Source organism: Poecilia mexicana, unplaced genomic scaffold (assembly GCF_051168715.1).
Source record: "Poecilia mexicana isolate PSO_F unplaced genomic scaffold, ASM5116871v1 scaffold_11, whole genome shotgun sequence".
NCBI lineage: Eukaryota > Metazoa > Chordata > Actinopteri > Cyprinodontiformes > Poeciliidae > Poecilia > Poecilia mexicana.
Window position 1 is genome coordinate 24,120,443 of NW_028263380.1, and position 12,005 is coordinate 24,132,447.

Consider the following 12,005-nt stretch of genomic DNA (forward strand, 5'->3'; position numbering starts at 1 on the left):
GTTGACAAATGGGCTTGGATGCATGTGCACAACAGACCTTTGAGAATCACTTTTTTCTTTCATTGTCCCAGTTTCTTTGTGTTTGTTTGGCACAAAAATCATAAAATACACTGAAATATGCGGTTGTAATGTGACAACTTCACAGAGTAGGAAAACGTTTGTAAAGCACTAAAATTTTGAAGTAAATTTTAATTTTCAACACAATGAACTTTTATCTTAAAAAAACACTTTGAAATGAGTAATGTTACATTTTAAGGATTCATTTTCTGGTTTGACTAAACAGCTCAACTTCATTTTCATAAAATGCAGAAGGTCAGTGCTTGTGCTAAAGTTCAGTGTCCCAAAACTAAACCCAGAGCATATTTAAATAATTCAAACAAGAGTGTTAAATGGGACATTAGTTTTTTCCCCCCTTTATTTAAAGGTCTGCCCTGCATGTAGCATGCCCTTAGCTTCTCCCTAATGTCTAATTAGACTGACCTGGCAGCTTTCCTGGACTGCAGTACATCCCCAGGACAGCTGTAATCTGAAATTATACACCTGCAGGTTTAAGTTTAACGCATAAACCTGGCAAACAAAACTGTATTCAGACAGTTTATACTCTAATGTGATGCAGGAGGTATTCATTAATCACCAAGGAGTTAATGTTTTAGCACTTATATGTAAGACTTAGTTTTAAGTCTATTTCAGAACATAACCTCTGGAATCAGTATTTTTGGAAGAAACGTGATGCAAATTTATATAATCCATCATTTTTATTTTACAAGATATGACTCAGAACTTTGTAATTAATGTCATTGTTTTACATGGAATGGAAGAAAGGAGGAATCACTCAAACTTGATGAAATGATTACAAAGTGACCTTGCAAATTGGATTTCCAAAACAAACACCGGAGAAAGCAATTAGGAGAGCTTGCAGACTTTGTTGAACTGTTGCACCTCGCTGAGTGACAGGAAACGTGGTCCCAACAACAATGGTTTTGATTGAAGGAGCAGAAAATTATAAAACTCATTTGGGAAGGTAAGTCATCACAGAGTGTGGTTAAACAAGCTGACTGTTATTCGGCAAACATGTGGATTGTGGCCCAGTGGGAAACGCTGCAGGGATATTTCCTCACAGTGAAAAGTCTGACCAACACAATGTAAAGCTTTTAAAGGGAATCATACATGAAGACCAGAGAGGAAGGAGGAAAATACCCAGAAAACAGGAAATACTTCAGCACCTGTTTGATGGAAACATACAAAACATGAATTTATCATGAAGAAAAAAAATATATAAGCACATATTCATTTCCATTTACAAACGTCTTCTTCGTTTACTCAGGTTATCATTGTTAGTTTGATGATGTGAAGCCAAAGCAAAGGCAAATGAAATGTGCAAATGGCCAAATACTTCTATACACCACGTCCATGTCCACCTAATCTTTGTTCTTGAGTCGTTTCTTTCAGTGTATTAAGGCCTGAGAGCAAAGAACACTTTGTTAAAAACAAATTCAATTTGCTTTCATTCGATTGCAGCTTATTTATATTGCACAAATTCACAACCAATGTTGTCTCAAGGCATTTTGCAAACATAATTAATTAAATCCAATAATACAGACAATTTCCAAGTCAATTACACTCCAAGTTGATCAAACAATGCAGTCAAGTACAGTTTATTATTCAACTTGGTTAAAAAGTGGTTAAAGGGGCTGAAGTCTTGAGTCGCCTCATCTTTCTTTGCATTTGGCATCAAACAATTTTTAAAGTGATCTTAGTATATTTTTTTACTTGTTCAAGTTATTTTAAGGATTTTAGATATCTTTGGACTTGCCTGCTTCATTTTACATTTAAAAATAAACCTTAACAACAAAAAGGATGAACCACTATTGTGTCTAAACAACAGAATATATATATATATATATATATATATATATATATATATATATATATATATATATATATATATATATATATATATATATATATATTTGGGTAATAATTGAATTAAACACAAATGTTCTAACTTATCTTAAATATTTCTTACTCTCATTTTATCTTAAAAATGCAGAAGGTTGATAAGGGAACAGGACTTTACCCTTAATGTTAGACCTTAGGAGACTTGGGTCTACAGCCAGGCGACAGCATGATGATTATCTCACATCCTGTGTCGTGTCTGTGCTGGATTTTCTCTTAAACCCCAATGAATATTCCTGTAAAATACTACGATTTGAATAGACTTTCTTCCTTCTGTCCTGTAGAAGTTTATGTTTTTTTTTTGTTTTGTTTTTAAACATACTGGGTTGAATACAAGGAAAAACAAAACAAACAGGAAAATCTCCACAGACCACCTTGGAAAAAAAAAACTTCATAAAACCTAGAAAATGAACTCTGGCACAAAAACTACATCAACTACAGAAGATGGCCTTTAAAGAACAAAAACTTTTCTCTTAAATTTAGTCTTGTTAACCTTTGCGGCTTACAGACTAGTTTGCATTCACAGAACAGAACAGTAATACAATTAAGGATAATTCAAGGCAATCTAATAAAGTCCTTCTTTAACCCTCCTCTGATGCCGGTTTGTGCACATGCACTTAGCCTTACTTCCTTTGCATGATAATTCTTGTTGACAACCAACACTGGAATCTAATGAGGATAAATCATGAACACTGCTGCATCTCACAGTTGCAATAAACACGAGTGAGCACTCCATGACATCGTTAGCAGCCTTGGAGTCAAATCAGCTCAATGTGGTGATGAGGCTCGAGGGCAAAGGGGATCATCTGTGGTCACAGGAGGGAATATTATAGTAAACTAAGGAGTTTAGATGGAGTATTGACTGCATTTATCAAACCTGGCTGAGGTTTTTTTGAGCAGCCATTGCTCAGTAACCATCAGAAAAAATAAAATGCGTCTTCTGATCCTCAAAGCAGAGGCCAATATGGGTCTGGATCGATACCTGAAGCTTACTGTGGCTTTTTAAATCCGAAGGTTACGTTCTCCAGTCAGCAGTTCAGTTTTGTGTCGGGATCTGAAACAGCAGAGAAGGCGCATACAGCACCGGGGGAAATAAATTATGCACAAGGCTTTTTAATTTGAAGGTACAAATTGCTAATTCGTTATGCAGAACAGCCTTTGCTGAGCATGAATTGCACATAAATTGATCCTGTCATAGTTGCTGCAACAGCAAGAGCTAAAAATCGTATGGAACTCCAGATTATTGTTCAGAAAAGAGGAAGGCGTTATCATTCTGTGTTTATAGAAACATATAATGTTGTCCTTTTTGTGTTTAAACCTCCTTAAGAAGTTTTTCTTTGACTTTACAGGCCCAAAACTACACTTAATGATGACTGGTTGATGATTTGCATGAAAATGACACCATGAGATATTCTCCTAAATCAAATGCTGCAAAGGAAATGAGATTGTAAATATGATATTTGCAGTTTAACAACTGGAGTTTTCCAGCCCAATTTTACCTCCAAAAGCAACAGAACTAGAAACATGCTGTTCAGTTCCATTACTTTCATATTCATCATTCAGCTTTACTGGACCTTTCAGTGGAACATCGAGCAATGTACTCATTTTAAACAGCCAGTGGAAACCTGCAAAAATTCAGCACAGGTAGCTCCCCACATCACCATCCACTCAGAATGAAAACAACAGCTGACTTTGGGTCAAAAGTGCTCAACGTGATTTGTATGTATTCAAATATCCGTATGCAAACACAGCTGCATGTTCATGCAAACATGCTAATGCAGAAGCGATAGGCCTGTTTCCTCTTCATACCCAGCAAGACCACTGAGGCATTCAAAACCTGCAGCATATAAAGAAACTGTGTGAAGTGTTAGTCTTTCCTAGGCAAATTCAAACTTTTTAAATCCAAAAAGTTCAAATTGCTGTATTTTTAGTTTAATGAGAAATGACCTGAACAGGCTGAACTCATTTCTGAGAGACGCGGTTGAAAAGCTGAAATGTTGAGCTGTCTACACGTTCAGACTGTCAAGGCTTCAGACCGTCTAAATGACCCATCATAACTGTGAGCCTCTGACAATCACCCACTGCGTAAATGTGAGAAAGTAAGACTGCAGCTAAATATTCAAAAATCCATCATTAATTTACAAAATAGGACTTTGTTCTGTCCTGACAGAGATGTGGAGCATCCTGGGAATTTTTTCCATGGATAAAAATCCTATAGAATAATTGTCCAGTTTTTGAATGTTAGAGAAGTTACAATTATTTTAGCCTAAAGAAGCAGGAAGTTGTGAAGTTGGTTTAAAGATAGCAAAAATTATATGTAGACCAGCTACAATCTGAGAGACACTTTTGCTTCTCTTCCAGATTAACTGAACGACTTTGATGGCCGCTGGAGGAGTCAGATTTCATGGTTCACAGACCTTTTTCTTCCTAGATCAAATGTCTACATATTGATTAAGATCATTACTGCATTTCTGGATTGCAGTAAAATGCTTTGAGCACATCATCACGAACTTCACAGCATTCTCTCTAACTGCCGAACATCCCAATTAAAACGGGTCCATAGACGGTCTGTTGTTCTGCACACTTTACTCTGTTGCCTGGAGAGAAACGCATGCAGACTTTAAATACGGCTCAACATTTTATATAATTCTATCCAAACTTCCCATGAAACTTCAAGATCTGGATATCAGTGCCTTTCTATGAAACTGAGCTCCTTAAGATGCAGAAAAAGAGTTTGTAGGATCACAAATGCCATTTCATCTCTACTACATATGAACTGTGGTGCTTCTCAGGGATGTGTGTGCCGTCTCCATGCAGCACTTTCTGATTAGCTACCATTTTACAAACAAAATTATAAATGTGCACAATAAACCCAACAATGCAATGATGTTTAAATTAAATTAAAAGAATCTGCGATGGTTTTATGGTTGTTTTTTTAACGAGAATTCAAAACATTTTTCATGTCCGTGATGATTTTGAGTAAAAATGTTCTCAGCAGATTTGAACTAAGTGACGTTTTTTCATGCCCCTGGTTTTATTCAAAGTCTTATTTGTCTGTTTTGTTCTTGTCATCATTACAACCAGAGTTTTATGAATGCCATCACTGCAGATTTACTCACCCTTCTTCTTGAACATGCTGGATGGAAAAAATGTTCCCGTTATTTAAAGAAGAGATTTGTTATTTCTTCTGTCAAACATTTTGTTTGCTGCTGACAATAGAACATTTCAGCCAAATTCTGATTCAATATTATTGAGCATAAAATGTTTTCCTTTACTCAAGTAGCAACATTTAGTAGTGATGAACACCCATCTGCTTAAAGCGGCTCTGGAGAACACATTAGTCTCTGTTGACTCCAACACTCTGCCGTTTCAGATCCATCCTTCCCCATCATCCCTCATCCCCCCCGCTGTCTCCCTCTGTCCATCTTCTCATTAATCATGCTTCACCTTTCTGTTAACTCTCATCCTCTTACAGCCCCCAGAGGAACCTGGAAATGTCAGCAGACTTCAACAAGGACACGTCAGTGAAGACAAGGTCAACCGGGGCCAGAACCGCAGGATATTTAGGTCTACTTCCTTTTCTTAAAAGAAAAAAATATTTTATTGACACAGGTCAATGGGTTCACATTCAATAAAATGCTCATTTAATAAGTCCTAACGGATTTAAAAAGAAAAACATTTTGCATCATGGTTCAGTGACTGGTTTAGTGTAGCAATGGCAAACAAACTTTAAAAGAGAACCTGGGGTGTCCAAGATGTGGTTCTGGGGCCATTTGTAGTCCCTGGATTGATTTTGTAATTACAATTTTGCAATTCAAAAATGTATAATTTGGCCAGCCAGCAGAGGGGATTGATGACGATGGAGACTTTTTTTTTTATTTCTCATTCTGGTAAAATTATTGCAGATGGATTAAAAATGTTGAACATTGGAAAAGGATTTGTCTTTGAAGAATCACATTTACGGCATTCTCTTTCATTTTTTAGTAAATAGGACTATATCGGGTGACTTCTACTCAAAAATTTGGGTGGACCCATATCTGTTTTTAATCAACTTATTAGACTTAAAGAATAAAGAAAGCATGTTGAAACAAAGAATGACTCAAATTCTGTTTTCATTGCCGAATTTAGACAAAATCTTTCATTTGAGCTCAGAATAGGAAACTGTAGACCAATCTTTTAATACAACAAATATGCAGAACCCCTTTAAAGTATTGTCTCTATGACTTACACATACATTTCCCAATAACAATGAACTTTCTTTGTTTAGTTAAAGTAATCCATACATAGTTTACTGTTAAGTAAAAAATACACAAGGTTTTGGTCCTTGACAGTTTGAACACCACTGATCCAAACTGTCAAAAAAACATGAAGGCATTTTATATCGTAACCAATTGAGAGAAGTTGACTGAGGGTTTAGCAGAAAACTCTCTGCTAAAGCATCCAGGGTCTAAGTGAGCTAAGGTAAGCTATTAACAGAATATTGATAGTGTTGAGAGGATTTATAGCTCCACTCAGGTTTCCTGTAAGTCTAATAAATTCTTCTCTCCTTTCCCACTCCAAGAATCCTCTAACAGAGGCTTAGACTGTAAGATTGATTCAAAGAGATTTTGTTTACTGATACCAAAACATACAGATTAATGAACCTAAACTAAGCACATTTATTTAGAGTTGAACACTAGAGCTGCCTTCAGCACTGCTCTGTGATTTACATGTTTCCCTTCCTCTGATACAAGCCATCCATCCGTCCATCCGTCCATCCATCCATCCATCCATCCATCCATCCGTCCATCCATCCGTCACATTGAAGCACTGTGATTGTTTTTTTCCTGAAAGAAGGGTTCCACTTTCCATAAATTGAACAGTTTGTCTCTGACCAAACAATGCTGCAGACATTTTTGATGTGATAATTCACCTGCATCAACAAAGCTACGTTTTTAAAATGAAAACTCTCTAAATATCTTGAATAAATGTCTGAAATGAGAAAGTAATATGCTGTCTTTATGGAGAATAATGGAGGCAGATTAAATTGGTCAAATTAAATAATTTGTTTCAGTTCTACAGTTGGTTTAGACAGTGAATATGTGATGATCTTTAAATTCTCTTTTATTTCTGTTTTTAACATCTCCTTGTTTATTTTCCTTTAGGTCTTGCCATATTCAATGTATTCATTGATCACTTTTAGTTTGCTTATTCTCCTACTTTTGAGCTTTGGTGACAATTGATTTCTAGTAAATCTTCTTGCCACAAGTCCAGTAATTTTAATGCTTTGATCCTTCGGAAACCTTTTCTAATTCATTTTGGCTTGTTAAATTAGAAGTTTATCCTAAAATTGTGTCTGGATTGTTGGACAGAGTTTCTCCTGAAAGGTTTGTTCCAACTCTTTAGTCATGGAAGTCTTTTTGGGCAAAATAGTGAGTAATAACTCTCCGTTGGATGAGAAGCAACTCCACACATGCTTGTATAAGAATGAGTCACTGTTGACATAATTCAGGAGTCGTTTCAGCTCTCACCTTTTCTTCTGTGGAGAAATGTTTTACCAACCGTTCCAAACAATCCAAAAAAGATTCATATGAATAAATAACTGTGCTTTAGTCGTCTGCTGTCCATCTTGTGCTTTCTGCAAAAAAAAAAAATCTCTGTCCTGATGTTATTTTTGGAGAAAAGTAGCTTCTTTGCTACACACTCACACCCACCTGCTGTCAGGTTTTCAGCTATTTTGCTCATGATATTACAATATGGAAATGAAGTCAGCCAGTGTGTAAGCCAGCGAAGTGCTTTTCAATGACCTACTAAGCAGCTAATATTGTTACAAAGAAATTAAAATTACGTGTACAGTGGTCAAATTAAAATTAAACATTGAATTACAACAAATGCAACAAGACGTAGCAGCAGCAACTACTCAGGTTTCAATCTTCACAGTGAGGCACAGATTAAATGTTGGAGGCTTCCAGACTCGCACCACGACTGAGTCAAAATCACAAGAGAAGTCTGCTCCTGTTTGCTCACAATATAAATAAGCCAGAGGGATGGGAATTCAGTTCTGTGGAATAGAGAATCAAAACTGAAACTTTTGTGCTGCATGAATCAGCAGCTTGTGTGGAAGGATAGACTGAAAAGAACAGCAGCCTGGGAAGTTTGGCTTCGTTTCCGCTGGAGCTGGAAACTTGCAGATTCAATAGAGATTCAGTCAAATATCCAGAAATCCTACGAAACTTCCTGTTCAGTATGAGGAAGATGAAGCTTTGGCTTCATGAGTCTTCAAACAGGACAATGATCACCAAGGTTTAAGAAGTCTTTGAAGACTCATCTGATCCAATTCATTTATTAAACCCATGTAAAAAAAATGGTTGACTAAAGTGCTGTGCATTAAGAATATAAAAAAAACTAATAAAAAAATGTTGGACACAATAGCTCACATAAAAGAACAAAAATATCATGCTGTGTTGAACAACAAGGAAAAAGGATGAGCCATCCAAAAGGAAAACGTCCAATCACCTCTGAGCTTCAGCTGCTCAGTTGATTTTAAAGACCATGAGGGAAGTAAGGGTGAAGACACTAGGACATTTAAAAACAAATAAAAGAATATTAAAATCAATTGTGTTGTTCAAAGAAACCAGTAAAGAGCAACCAGTACAGGAATGATTCATCCTCACAGCTGTGATCCAGTTAGAAGATGAGCAGCTGCATTTTGTAAAAAGCTGTAGGCGTAGAGGCCAGTCTGTCTGGCCCCGAAATACACTGCATTACAATAACCAAGGTGTTAGATAATTAAAATGTGAATGATGTCTTCAAAAGTAATTTTAACCCAATTAAAATTCTGTGGTTGGTTAGAGAGCACAAACTGGAGAATATGAATCAAGTAGATGCCGTTGCTGGCACTAAGATTCTCACTGTGAATTTCATTCAGCCTGTCATAAAAGCAGAAGAATGCCCCTCTAAATACTAAAGATGTTGTTCTTTGATAAGTTCCCAGCAGGAATAAATAATTTTAGGTGCAATCGTGCAACGTGGCCAAAAAGATCAAAGCTGCAAAGTCTGCAAAATGCAAACTGCGTATCACTGCTAAAATCTCCAAGCAGGACTGTAATTTTAATGCATCGTCATGTTTTATAGATGATTTTAAAAAATAAATAAAACCTACATGTAAACCCAGAGATGTTTTATCTCTTATAAAATTATTGTTATTCGCTAACAAGTTCAGAAATGTAAGGAAGAAACAACTGAAACAAAGAAAACTCGTATTTTTTTCCTCCAACCATTGTCTTGATGCAACATAGAAAGAAAGTGGAAATATTCCGTGTTAGTGCTGAGTGGAGATCCACATGAACACAATACACGTCCCCTATGTGAAGATGAACATCCGCATTACAACAATCATCCTCAATCTGGGCCCACAAGGCCGCATTCATCAGTGAAATTGCTATGAAAAATCCGGCATTCTGAGATCTCAGGATGGAGTTCCAACAATGCAGCAGGCCTGAGACAATTATATCAGAGCTCCTGATTCTCTCATCAGTATTCTGCAGCTGACATTTCACTGCCTGCTTCATTGTCACACAAACACACCACCAGAACTGGGACGCACTATAGGAGCTGTGTGTGTGTGTGTGTGTGTGTGTGTGTGTGTGTGTGGGTGCGTGCATTTATTTAGTACCATTTTGCACTCGTCATTTGTGAAATTTACATCAACTGAAAATGCTTTCTGGGGTAACGTAAAAAGAAAAAAATAAATCTAAACAATTCCAGACTCAATATTTGTCACAGTTTATTTTTCACTGGTTCCATTTCAGGTATAATAAAGAGTCAACAACAACAGGAAACTTTAGAGGACAAACTAAAAAGACTTCCTCTGAACATGAAACCAACTGCAGGTGGGGCAAAACTGTGGTGACAAGGAAGGCAAGAGATTAAAGATGATATTTAAAAAGCTGTTCAGAGAGAAACGAGGGGAAGCGTGGGCCTCACAACTGCTGCTCAGTCCCAGGTCTCTCTTCTTTATTCTGCCTTCCTGACTGCCTCATGTTTTAGCTTTACAGCTTTCTTTATGCTTTTCCCACAGTCAGGTTGACTGGACAATAGAAATTGCTTTTAGATACGTGTGTGTGCATGCATAACTATTTGTCCTGTGTGGACCGGTGACCTGTCCACGGTCTACACTTCTGCTCCTCCAGTGAACATAGGCACCAGCCCCCCAATGTCACCCTGCAAGGATCAACAATACAGGGATGGATGGATTTGCACATGTGCTGCACTTTTCATATTTCACTACAGTTTGGTTGTTGACAGTAACTTGCAACATAATCCAGTCCATATTTTCTGCATATTCAGACTTTCTTGATGTCTTCCTGGGGTCACTCAACTTTAATATTTATGGCTGGATTCCAGCCTCTCCCCCCACCGCGTCCAGCTTAAAGTTTGTTTTATGAGAGGAGTCTGTGGAACAGATTGTATAGCATACAGCAACAACAACCATCTGTTGGTCAGTTGGTTTTATTGCAAATATATACACTTAGTAACTTATGACATAATAAAAATGTTTTCTTTACATATTTATTAAAATTATCATTATGTCATGATAGTATAATATAATCTCTCTCTGCAGAGAGAAACAACCCAAAAAGCCTGTGATGGGAGGGTCGACAAGCGCATACACTAGCTGATTGACAGCATTCAGACCCTCCTCCTGGCTCTAATTGTTTGTTTGTGACAGTTAGGACTCCATAACCACATTTTCTTATGGTAGACAATAAGTAGATTTATTTACTTTACCTCATCTGTTGTCACAGCAGGTTGGAAATGTCTTCAGAAACTGTCCCACCCTCTGAGTGGAACGGGTCCAGAGCAGATGAATAAAAAATGAAACGACTAAAACTGTAAAAAGTAAGAAAATGACCTGAATGATGTCTGGAACTCTTTCTAAACACAGTAAAGACAATAATCATGAAAGATTAAACTACTGCTCACGAACTTTAACTTTACAGCCTGTCACATATTATATTTAAAACAAAATAAAATGTAGAAGTAGTACAAGTGATTTGGACTGCTCATTTTCTAAATCCCTGAATGCAGACAAAGGAACTATTGGATTTAGATCTGGAGTCGGTTTGTGATTGATTGCTGGTTGGGATCAGCTGGAGAAGCAGCTGATGGGTTTGAAGGCAAAGGGAGCCTCAGAGGGACATTCAGAGCAGCATCCTCACAGTGAGACGAAGAGTGCAGCAGCAACAGATGTGACAGTTAAGCTGCGATGTGACCTGCCGTCCACACAAGGTTAAACAAAATGCCCAAGATGTTTTTGAAAATGTCTGTCTGATGAAACAGTCTGCCTTTTTTGTTCCTTGTATCTACGTTAAAATGTGAAATAGATGCAGTTTATTTTAGCTTACAGTAGAAACTTCACTCCTTTTTGCAGAAGAAATGGGTCGTGCTTGTGGTCCTTCTTCATTATGTTGTGGGGTTAATGTGTGAATTGAGGCATTTAAAGAGAGATTCACAATGTGCACAAGCTGTACTTTGAGGAGTGTTAAAACACGTCACTCTTCTTTTTCAATACTTATTAAAGATTCCATCAACTTGGTGTAGATACTCATTAAACTGGTTCTCACTACAACAGACTTTTCAGCTTTGACTTGAGATTTTGGGAGCCTGCAATCATGTTGTAAAAGTTTTAAAAGCAAACTCCAGCTGCTGCGTCAGCCCCTGCTAGTCTAACAAGCAGAAATAGCTGCCGCAAACGTCTTGTATTTTCTGAAATCTGTCCCCAACAGACTCTTTTTATATCACTTTGTGTCTAATTCCTGCAGAGATTCAGAGTTGTACGGTCAAGTTTATCAGATGTTTGCACTTGAACTCAATTCTTGATCATAAAACTCAGATAAATGGTTTCAGTTTAATGAGAGGTTCAAACTGTGCTGTCTTTAGATTGGAGTCAGTAATCTTTTCAATCTAAATAGACATTTCTGCCTCCCATTTTTCAAAGCCACAAAACTTATTTAAGCTTTTGAAAAAGACAACTTTTAACTTTTAAGCAAAGTTTTTGTTGTGATTAT

General features: G+C 37.0%; 1 long non-coding RNA gene across 1 annotated transcript; it reads right to left on the reverse strand.

The window, feature by feature from the left end:
* Nucleotides 1-736: 736 nt before the first annotated feature.
* LOC148156561 (uncharacterized) lies at nt 737-11,053 on the reverse strand. The gene is made up of 3 exons (XR_015764566.1): nt 10,726-11,053; nt 2,939-3,010; nt 737-1,460 (listed from the first exon to the last, which is right to left on the reverse strand). It is a non-coding gene; the product is annotated as an uncharacterized LOC148156561 (long non-coding RNA).
* Nucleotides 11,054-12,005: the final 952 nt, after the last annotated feature.